Below are 11,925 nucleotides of genomic sequence, written 5' to 3' on the forward strand. Positions count from 1 at the left end.
GCTTCTTATCGGGTGATGTCTTGTGGAAGGTACTTCAAGCCTTTTCCATGCATCGGCTGTGATCATTCAGATGATTAGCCCACTTAAACACCGCTACTGTTTGTGCTGTCTGCGACATGCATTTTTATTCTTGTGATTTGTTGCTGTATTTTATTGTTTGATGCAATAAACCATGAATATGAAAACCATATTTGTTCACTTGGTACACTCTGTTGCGAACTGGGCACAACGGCCCCGTTACACCAGTGTTTCTGGACCGCACCTTACTGTGCTGAGGAACAAAGTAAATGATGGCCAAAGTACTTGCATGACTTGCAGAAGTATTTGTATTATGAATTTGCATGCGTGGTCTCTATTTGGAAGTGTTGCTGCCTTTCTACGCCGCCACCTTTGCCAACCACTTTCATTGTGCTGGAGCAACTGCTTATAAACGAGGGCGTAAACAAACTCGAGTTCTTTTAGATGGCAAAGGTTGGCGCGCGCTGAAAGGCAACTTTCAAAAGATGCAGGCTCGTCAATGCAACGCGGCGGTTAAAAAAAAAAAGAACAGAACTTGTTTATAATTCGCGCCAAAGTGAACATATGCGTGACGTCATTTGACGTCATGGCCTCCCAATTTTTATTGGTCGCTGGAGCCCATGAGCCGCCATGTTTTGTACGTATGGGCGTCTATGAAGCCTTCGCCACCATAGTACATATACCTTGCGACCAGTGCGCGATCGTCCAGAACGCCCGTTCGCCGCGCTCGCTGCCGGGACCGTTCCGGTAAGCTCGTTTCATCCGGCGCTGCGAACATGTCTGATTTCATGATGCAGCTGAGGCCGGACCATTTTCGGCGTTGAGTTGAACAGCGCACCGCACAAACTAGCTGCAAAGATAGAACGGGCAGCAGCTGCAGTACGCGTGCGTTTGTCATTGCTCCGTTGGGCGATACTCGAAGGTTGTATAAACGCGTTGTCGACTAGGGTTCCATCATATATAATGCTTATTCCTTTTGCTGCTACTGAAACGAGCTTTAGTGTGTAAAGGGCAGTTGTTAAAGCGGGCCTGCTCTTGCACTTTTCGACTCGCGCAAATGTGCTGACTTTGCCTTCGCTGTCGACGTACTCGACAGCGTCTTTCGAGCACCGTTTCTTTTTCATTTTTTTTTTAACTTCTGGTTGCTAGAACGCGTACGATAACTGTTCGAGGTGTTTTACATTGTTCGAATAATCAATAACATTCTATATCGAGGTCTAAAGTTCCCTGAAGCCACGCGTACGCAGCAACACTGCCGACGCCAGCCTAGCATACCCGAACTTGACGTCATGATGCGCCCGGCCAATTACGGACAACAACGGCGTTTGTTTAGAAGGCGGTCCCGCTGGTGATCGTTGTCTTGTAAAAACTGACATTCGTGCTCCTGTCTGCTTTTTTAAAGTATGATAGTCTTGTTCAGTGGACAAAAACTATGAAATGCCACACACAGCGTTTCAGCTTCCCTTTAAGTAATACTGCGAGGCACTAGACATGTTGAAGTAATTTTGTTCCCGGGTTGAAATAAAGCCCTGTTTACATGAAACATACAGCGCTAATCAAGTAGAAATGTTGGGTTGAGTAACGTCGACCCTGCAAGGTTTACATCAACCTCCCCAACCTGCGATTGCTGCGGCTACTGGCATCGGGAAGAACTGGCAGCCTTTTCGCTTGCTCGCGCGCCTGTCTCTTTTCATTCCCGTTCCTCCGTTTCTCCTTATTTAGGTGGTAATGGGTTCACCTTAAAATCATAAGGGAGTTTCGCGTTGTTGCGTTACAATGATCGCAGAGTTCTGCAGTGATATAGATCGCCAGTGGAATCTATTGTGTACCGAAAGGCACAGACTTCCATATTGGCCTTCTTATTACAAAATCCACAGAACTGCGTTGAATAAAGTATAAGAACTGAAATCAGAAATCTTATTATATTGTTCTCACAACATGAAATGCCCCAATAGAAGGGTTCAATAAGGAATCCTGTTTTCATAATCGAATGGTGTTATTTGCGAACAAGATTATTTTGCTTAGAAAAACATTCTTGTGGAAAAGCTGATCGAGCGGTATTTTTGTGACGTGGTAATTCTAGCATTGTAGAAAATATTAGCAAAACAAAAGGAAGTATGTGTGTTGGAGTTGTCTTCCTTTGACACCTGCCGCAGTATCAGTACTTAGGGAGTTTGCTGAGCAATATACTCTAAATATAGAACCGCATTAATTATTAGCTTATGCCCAAGAATGCCGTACGTGTATGCCTTAACCTTTTCCAAGTGCAAATTGATGCTCCGCTATTCTCTTGCATAAGAGTTCTTAAATAAAATTACAAAGTCCAATTGGCTTGTTTAAATTTAAAGTGTTTAAGCTCTTAAAGCGACTCAGGCTATTAGGGACATCGCAGTGGAGGACACCGGAAATTTGGACCACCAGTTGGTCTTTAACATCTATTGACATTGTGCAGTATACAAGCGCCTTGCTTTTCAACTCCCTCGAAAACCGGTCGGAGCGGCTGGGATCGAACCTGCGTCCTTGGCTTCAAAAGTCGAGCGCCGTATCCACAGAGCCGCTACGGCAGGCTGAAGGAACAAGTGAGCTAAAACCCCATAGTATATTTTAGTGTATTCTTCTATGTGCTGTTGCGCTCCAGGAAAAAAAAAAACAATGATAAAATAACACAGGGCTTTCTCGTAATAGTAAGGAAAGCAGTGTAGAAATTGGCCTGAGGTTGTCGGCCCTTCTTGTTAAAACGGCAGCTTTGATCTCTCAGCACACAACAATATCTCGTGCCACTGTCTATCCGTGGCGGCCTCGCAGCGCAGCAGCATTCATGAGACCGAGCCAGAAACAACACAGTGTCAATCTTTCTATCCTGATAAACGGTCCAGCTTCTGGAGTTCAAATTGCGCACTCATTCGAGCAGAGAACTGAACTAGGGATTGAACAGGACAGCTGTAGAACAACGATCATGCACGCTTCTGTAAACAACTGGCCCTGTATGCATCAAAACTCGTCAGGCATTTCCTCGCTGCTCGTCTCATGGAGACTGAATCCTGTCTCAACTGGCATGCCTCAGCTTGTGGGCAATAACGCTGGTGTAGTTAGGAACCACTCATCCTCAAAGGCAGATAAGACGTTGATTTTGCATAGTAGCGCCGCAGCAGCGAACTTACGCTAGCCACTGTCGGCATGAACCAAATGAGAAGTGGTGTAGTTAACCATTCTGGGAAATTGTCCTAAACCACGCGGAACATAGGCACTGCGGCGCCCGCAGTATCCTGTGTAGTCGTCAACGTGCTAAAGCAATTGGTTATTCGCGGGTTGCAACTCGTAGTTTCATTGGTATTTAAGAGAGTTAACTGCTGAGCTGGTTATTGTCCAACATAATAACAGGGTATTGAGCGCGACACAGACACACACAAGAAAAACCGCTGGGGCTTACTCTAACTGTTTAATCAGATGAAAACAGCTGTGATATTTCAGCATGCGCTGAAGACGAAGACGCCCAGAGGTGTGGAAGAAAGACGAAGCTCGCTAGCTCCAAGACTGAGCTTTAACCTTTTGTCCGGATCCTGAACCCTGCCTTGGAACCAACTGCGAGGATCTTTTGCCCTTTTTGTAGCTAGGATTATGGCTCTCAGTGCACTTCGCTCTCAGCCACGAGTCCGGTCATTCACCGATAAACTTTTTCGGCTATTTAACATCGAGGTCGTATCGTCCGTAAAAATGTGAACGAGAAAAACGAAGAGATCGCCCACGTGCCCACTCCATCAAATCGTCCACAAGGACATCATTTCGCCATTCAAGACCTATAAAACTCTTCTTCATAACCTTCTTGCTGAAATTTTATATGAACATGTTGCCTCTGCGCGTCCAAAAGTTTCTCTTTCTTAGCCATGGCACTGGCCTCCGTTTAATCCCACTGCCACTGCCGTCATGCTCGTTGTTGCACCAGTTGTCACACATGGCGACGATACTCTTCGTCACACTGTTGCCCGGATTACTCTGAGTTAGCCTCCATGCTAACCTGATAAAAAGAATCACGGCAGAAAGATAGCCCCGCTTTTCTCCGTTCGTTTAGACACTGCTCGGGAGTCGGTGCGCGTCGCCGCATTTCCTCTTTCCCCTGTACCTTGACGGAACTGTGTTTCTCCTCCTCCTTTCCCCTGCCGGCATTAGAAAAGGTGAAATGTCAAGCCGGCTTCAGACATCGGGTTTTTGCATGAAAGCGGGTAGTAGCACATTAATAACCTGTTTTTAGAGTGATAGTTTCTTTTCATAAAGAGCGCCATGAGCGTAGAATGCGCGGACAGTAGCGGGAGGAAGCGAGCACAGCTCGAAGAGATGCCACGCCTGCATGCTTACTTGCTTTTGGCAAGATTGTCTGCTTTTTCAATTACAATAGCATTGTTCAGGCTGTCAAGCCGAGTTTCTGAAATGAAGCGATGCCCAGAAAATTTTCTTAAGGCGAGATAGGGTGAATTCGAGACAGCTTTGTCGACGACTGCCTAATATTTCGCCGCCGCTTGAGGCCCCATATGCTACACCGGCGCAGTAAAGGAGGAAACAAGAGGTAATGTAAAATACAAAAAGGCAGTGAACAACCGAAGCGCACGTTCTTGCCCCGTTTTAATTTGAACAATATGACCTAGTTAGTGCTCTTCTATCTGTTCGTTTACAGTGGTGCATGAACAAATCACAGAAGGAGCAAATGAACGAGCTTGAACTTTCCGAGCGTTCAAATAAGAAGTATAGCGATGTTCTAAAAGCAACATCAATAATGAGCTTTTCGTAATTAGTGAAAAAAAAAAAAGAAGAGTGAGCTTTTAACGCGCACAACACCTCCAAACTCCCTTGCGCCCCCGCCGCGGTGACTACAAAAATATTTGAGAGGACACTTAAGCTCCGCCGTTAAGGGTATGAAACGATAACGTTTCACACTCGGGGACGAAGGTTCCGCACTTTAATTCTTCATTTTCATTTGATTGTTTTTATTATGCATCATTGCTTAGCATCAGCGAACATTGGTTTCTGTACTGAGCAGTTCGAACATTTGAACGCATTTTAAAATTTTCAATATTTCAAATATTTGATTAATTACACACTTTATATTTTCTTGATTAGCGTCATCACGCATTGGCATTTCGTCCTGAGCTTTTTGACTCCTTGGAACCCTTCTTTTTCTACTTTTTATTTTTCAATTACTTCATTTTACCTTGATCTATCAAACACTTTAGACTTTTTATTTAGCATCATCCCGCATTGCCTTCTCATTCTGAGCATTCTGACAAGTTTGAGCCCCTTTTTATAGTTTTAATTTTTTCTGTCATTTCAATTATTCAAACTATTGCTGACTGTAATCTTTTTAATTAGCACAATCAAGCATTACCTTTTCATGCTGCGTAATTTGACACCTCTGAAGCCCCCTGTTTTTGTTTGTTTTTAATTTTTGTTCTTGAACCACCATTTCTCTAATTTTACATTTTTTGCTTCATTTATTTAGTTCATAAATTAACCAACTAATTACAATACTTTTAATTTACTCGTCACCACCTATCACTTGCCAATCAATCATCAATCCCTAGAACCACAAATTAACGTGATGGAACGTTTTTTTATGCAGCCCTTGGTTATTTCCGATACGCGGTGCCGACAGTTCTACTACTACTACTATACCGACGGGGTTTCGTCAGAACGAGGTGCATAAGCTATATATAGCCTGAGAAGTAGTGGAGAAATACCATGGGCGCACAGCCGATGCGTACGCCTCCGCCGCTTCACCTACACTCCCCACCTACATCACATGGTCCGCCCCGGTCGTTAGAGGCACGGGGGAAAACAAAAGAAAGCAAAAAGCAGGGAAAGGAGAGCTGTCACATGACCCGACGCACCAAACTTGCAAACAGCGAGTCTGGTAGGCAGCGGTTATATGAATCGAGTAGCAATTTTTGCGGCCAGTGTAACAGTCCAACAACCTGTCGGGCCAATGTAAACGTCCCTTATGCGCCCCGTGCAAAGCGAAGGCCACGCCACTGGTGGCAGAGTTGAAAGTAAATCCGGGAGCGGAGCTGGCCGCTTCGTCTTCTAGCCGTGTGTTTCTGGGCGGACCTCGCGTAATGAATTCGTTAATTCGTTAATAGTTAATTTCCTCAGTGCATGTGCTGTATATTTTTCTGGCACTTAATATTTGAAGTCATTAATAGGTTCTGAATGCAAAGTGAATACAGATATGATGAGCGTCAGGTACGGAATTTAATAAATTAAGCACAGTACTCCAAGCGCATGGGACATGCATTTAATGGCTTATTAACGGTGCTCTGTTAAGAGCAGCATCTCTAAATATTTTATTATTTTACCTGAGCGCACAAGCTTTACGAAGCGAAGATTGTTAGCGCTCGCTTTGTTACCTTTCAGCAATTTCGCCTGTATACATTGTAAAACTTGTCGTCGCCGTGAGCCAATCCATCGTTAAGACTATGCCCATTTGACCCACTTTATTTTTCCTCTCGAATAACTGGTAACTGAAAAAAAAAAAAAAAACATTAGAAAAGGAGCGGGAGCCCGTACCAGCAAAAGGTTTAGCGGACTTGAAGGCAATTAAAATAAATAAAAAGGAGCAAAAGCTCACGATTAAAAAAAAAACATTTTCCATGAAAACATTGAAATAAATATAATAGTAACAATAAAAAAAGAAAACTAGGTCCGCGTCGCATGATTGCCTACGCTGACCTAAAAAAAGAAGAAAAAAAAAAAACGCAGAAGGTAGCATCTAGACCTGCAAAGAAGGCAAAAGCAGGAAACAAAATCGGAAAAGGAAAGAACTGCAGCAAAACAACGGATATACAGATTGCCGGCAAAACTCGCAAGGCCAATCCCACCGGTAGTCAGTAACAGGCTCCACTTCTAAAGCTCAATGAATATACAAAAAAAATGACAAAGAAAGTGCCGTGAGAGAGACAGACGCAGAAAACACAAAAACTGGAAAATCGTGGCTGGAGTAAATTAGTAAGCAGGATAGTCCACAACAAATAGAAACGAAATAGAAATAAAATGGGGTGAAAAATGGGGCTTGGCAGTCTCTCCACGTCATTGTAATGATAGGTTCACAAAAATCCCCAAAGAGGAAAACAAGTATAATAAGGAGCAAAAAAACAAAACATAAAAAGTGAAAGAAAGTGCTTATAAACTAAACACAAGGGAGAAAGGAAGAGAGGTATAGTCTATACGAAAAGCAAATGCTAGTGAACCTAGAGTGACGCAAAAGACGTCCGTCCCTACACCAGGTTATATTATTCCCGAAAAGGCTCGGTAAGAGAAATGCTGCAAGCAGGTATAGAAACAGCAGCATATGAGGCAATCATAAGGGGCAAAAAAGTATCACATCACAGATGAGTAAAAAAACGAAAAGAAACAGTGATCATACTTCTAAAGTAGTTGGTCAGTCAATGCAGCATACCCACAGAAAAGTATAGCGCTCAAAACTGCAGCTGGTCATTTAGCCTTTGTATGTAGCAGGCACCTGGTGCGCGTGCGCATTAGCTTTTCCCGTGTATGGCTGCATCATCAACAATGATTTAGCCAACCTTAACTTTATGCTTCAGGTCACCATCCAAAAAGGCGGCAGGAACGGAAAAAAAAAAGCGCCCTTGCGAACATCGTCAATCCTCGTAACGACGCATGAGCAGTGCAATTCGTATCCCGGAAAGACTTTTCAAAACGACCGCTAGGTGGCTTTCACTAGCGCCCCTATAGTTGGCCCCGTTTACTACTGTCTGCACTATAGTGTTCTAGAATTGAGAAGTGTGCCGTCTGCCGCCGGCGAGCTGGTCGTTTCAGCGATGACAGGAGAGAGGACGCTGTGTGCAGGAGGAGCGCAGTGAGCGCGGAGCAGACAGCTGTATGAACCGCCTTCGTCACCGCTAGTTCAATCGGACTCCGAAGGCGCGTAGCAATAAATTGTGTCCCTTTAGCTCCCACACGCTTGTCTAAATGTATTAAAACGGTTATGTTCATGAACAAAACAACTAGTTCCCTATAAAATAAGCGGCCGTCGTCAGGGAACGGCAATACAAATACAGGCAATGTAAGATACAGATTGCCGACGAACTGACAAGCAACGGCAAGATATATTTCCTGAACGTATTGGGTACTTTATTTCTCGAACACTAGCGGGAGGTTCAATGACGAATGTCTAACGTATTTCTATGATCATGTAATTTTTTAATATTGGATGCACCGGTTTATGCGGGCTAGACTGAAGTCTTCCATCGACGCTCGCACGTACTGAAAACGCAGTGAATGGTGTTTTAAGCTAGGCTAGCGTACTTTTTGCGCCACATGTAAATAGAGGTATGCGAAGATTGCTTGAAGACAGAAATTATGCCAGCGCTTACTGATGACTATTTAAATGTGGGCGAATACATATGAACTGGCAGTCCTACTCAAAACGAAATGAATGAATGGGAGCACATAGCAATGATGCAGCCATACACGGGAAAAGCTAATGCGCACGCGCACCAGGTGCCTGCTACAGACAAAGGACGTGAAAAAAAAATTGCGACTTAGTGCAAGAATATGCTACAAACGTATAAAACTGTACAGAACTATATGGGAATATTAATGAACTGTAGGCCGTGAATAAATTAAGCTGCTAAATTTGAAAACATACAAGAGAAAGGCAGAATGAATAAAGTCCTCAAACACGATTACTTGCACCTCCTCAGCTTTAGGTGCTTTACCTGCTCTGCTTTAGATGTCTAGCAAGTTGGTCTAGCAACTTGGCATAAAAACGCAATCGCATGAGGACGTAGAACTTCACTATGTTAAGTGTCATTTCTTTGTCATGAGTAGGGCAACCAAACTTGGAAACCTCTGCGCTTTGCAAAAACAAAGCAAATTCACGCATGCTATTTGCGTTAATCTTTCTTGAACAAAAAAAAAAAAACCGTGAAAGACTCTTCCAGCGTGTGCACGAGCTTTGCAAGCTCCGAGGACGGATAAAGAAGACCTCCGTGGTCGAAGTTTGAGATAAATTGATTTTCTTCTTTTTGTGCCGCGCACGATTTACTTGAAATGAGATAAGCGGAGCAAGTACTGCATTTTGACTTCTTCATGAACTTTATAGCGACATATCCTGCAATATAAGCTATGAGACGGCTAGAACTGTGCCTATGTGACGTATCTGTGGTCATCTGAAGGAAGGGAATTCAAAGTAGCTTCGACGTCCTCGAGCCTTCCCTCGTCAACCAAACGGTCAAGCTCATCAATAGGGTTTGAAAGAAGCTGGGTAGGTTTTTCGCTTGTACGGCTAATTCCAAGTAAGTCATTTACAATTTCAGCATTACAATTTCCTGTCTTTGGGGGCTTCGCTAAGTTGTAAAATGCCAGGGCATTAACTGTCACTAAAAATTGAGCCGGCGTGGGATGATCGTTGCAGCCATTAAATTGCCTCACGATGCCGAAGAGGTTTTCTGGTTTGTCTTGGCTTAGTCTCGATGTGATAATGTATGCAAAAACCGCATTTTGCAGATAAGTAGTCAACGAGGTCGACTGGGGACTGCAAAGTTACCCGAAGGCCTTCCGCGGTGCTGTTGCTTAGGAAACCATGCTTTGAGTTTATTTCGAGAAGGGAAAAGTTCGAATAGGGAAAGCAGCAGAAAGAGCGCGCAATGAGCAAGAAGAAAGAGCGAAAGGAAGGAAAAGAGCATTCAGTAAAAGAGGGGGGGGGGGGGGGGGGCGAAAGTCATACGAGACGGACGGAACTGTTACTGCGCTCTCTGCAAACACGTGTTTTCCTGCTTGACCAATCATCGCTCTTCGCTCAACAGCGCGCCATAGTGCAACAGCCAGAGAAGCAACGCGATGCAACAAAATTCACGCAGGAAACGAGCCGTAGAAGCAGGCGCCCCAAGCGTTTCCTCTGCGGCGCGCGCGCTTGTGATGCGCTCCTACGTCTGACAGAGCTACCTGCGCTTTTCATCGCTCCGGCGACCACGTCGCTCCCATTTCCGCGCGCCGAAGACGGCACACTTCCCAATTCTAGAACACTATATCTGCACCCCTACAGTGCGGGATCATAATCGTAGGGGTATCTGTAGTGCGTGCCGTCGTCTCACTTGCCGCTTCGGTGGCTTGACAAGTGATGCTGCGATGACCTGTTATGAGAGGGTGTTACCACCTGGGGATAGAGCCCAATAAAGAGTTTTTGCATAATTGAACTAGTAATGCTTTCAATTTATTACCGCTTGTGAAATGTGGATTTAATAGATGGCCTGAACGTCTAGCGCTGGCAGTAACTCGGGCACAGAGGGATCGGAATACCAGCCGCAGAGAACAGCTTCAGCGCGAGAGAGATGGGCGCCGGAGACCAGCGATGGTGGCGATGGTGATGCCGCAGGGTTGTTTGTTCTTCGTCTTCTTTACATTTCCCCCGCGTGAAGAAGTCGCCATCCTGGCGACTCACGGGGAAGGGACAACCAGAGGGTTGTAATACGGCTTGAGGCGGCTAACATGGACAACCTCACGGCCCCGGCGGCGGTGGTCGGAAGAAGGGGTGACTGGCTCGATGATGTAATTAACAGGGGATGTGCGTTCCAAGACGCGATAAGGTCCGTGGTACTTCGTTTCTAGTTTGCTGGTGGCAGGAACGCATAGCCAAACGAAGCTGTCGGCCAGGAATGTCGGAGCAGGGGTATCGCTATCATGCAGATCTTTGCGATAGCCTTGAGTGTTGGAGGTAAACGTGCGGGCTAGCTGACGGCAGTCCTCAGCCTTCTGTACAATATCGGACAAAGCACTGTACTCAGAGGCATCTGGATGGTATGGCAAAATTGTGTCCAGAGTACAAGATGGTTCACGGCCGTATAAGAGAAAGAAGGGCGAAAAACCAGTTGTTGCCTGGGTGGCAGTGTTGTACGCGAATGTTACGAACGGCAGTACCTGGTCCCAGTTGGAGCTCCCAGATTCAGATGTAACATACATTGCGAGCATGTCCCCAAGCGTACGGTTGAAACGCTCCTTGAGGCCGTTGGTTTGCGGGTGGTACGCGGCTGTAGTCCGATGTATCGATTTGCAAGCCGACAGAAGCTCTTGGACTACTTCGGAAAGAAAGGCACGACCTCTATCGCTCAGTAGTTCGCGAGGGGCGCCGTGTCGAAGAATGAAGTGGTGCAGGAGAAAATGGGCTACCTCTCGGGCTGTCGCCGCGGGAAGTGCAGCAGTCTCCGCATAACGGGTCAGATGGTCGACGGCGGAGATGACCCATCGATTACCAGCGGCACTGCATGGTAGCGGACCATAGAGGTCGATTCCCACACGATCAAACGGGCGAGCTGGACACGGTAAAGGCTGGAGAGGGCCAGCGGGGTGGCGAGAAATCTTGCGTTGTTGACAGGCGGTACAAGAACGAATGTAACGACGTACGAAATTGTACATTCCCCGCCAGTAATACCTCTGGCGAATTCGATCATAGGTTTTTAGGAGGCCGGCATGAGCGCTTTGCGGGTCAGTGTGATGGTGGGCACAAACCTCGGAGCGGAGGTGGCGCGGAATGACAAGAAGCCATTTTCTGCCATCTGAGTTGTAGTTCTTTCGGTAGAGCAGGCCGTCCCGAATGGTAAAATGGGAGGCCTGTCGGCGGAGTGCCCGAGGATGCATAGCCGCGGAAGGAGTGCCAAGGACATCTAGCAGGTTAGAAACCCAAGGATCTTGTCGTTGCTCGAAAGGCATATCCTCAATGGTGAGTGCTGACAAAAAGGCTTCAGGAGGGGATGATGAGTTAGGCGAACGCACAGGGTTGTTTGTTCTTCGTCTTCTTTACACTTGCATTATTTTAAAGCAAAAAATGTTAACTTTGCCTCGTTTCGTTTTTTATGTTTTTTGGCTTTCGAAGCAATTTTTTTTCACACAGGTCATAAAACA

Source organism: Amblyomma maculatum, chromosome 1 (genome assembly GCF_055883805.1).
Source record: "Amblyomma maculatum isolate TAMU_Amacu chromosome 1, ASM5588380v1, whole genome shotgun sequence".
NCBI lineage: Eukaryota > Metazoa > Arthropoda > Arachnida > Ixodida > Ixodidae > Amblyomma > Amblyomma maculatum.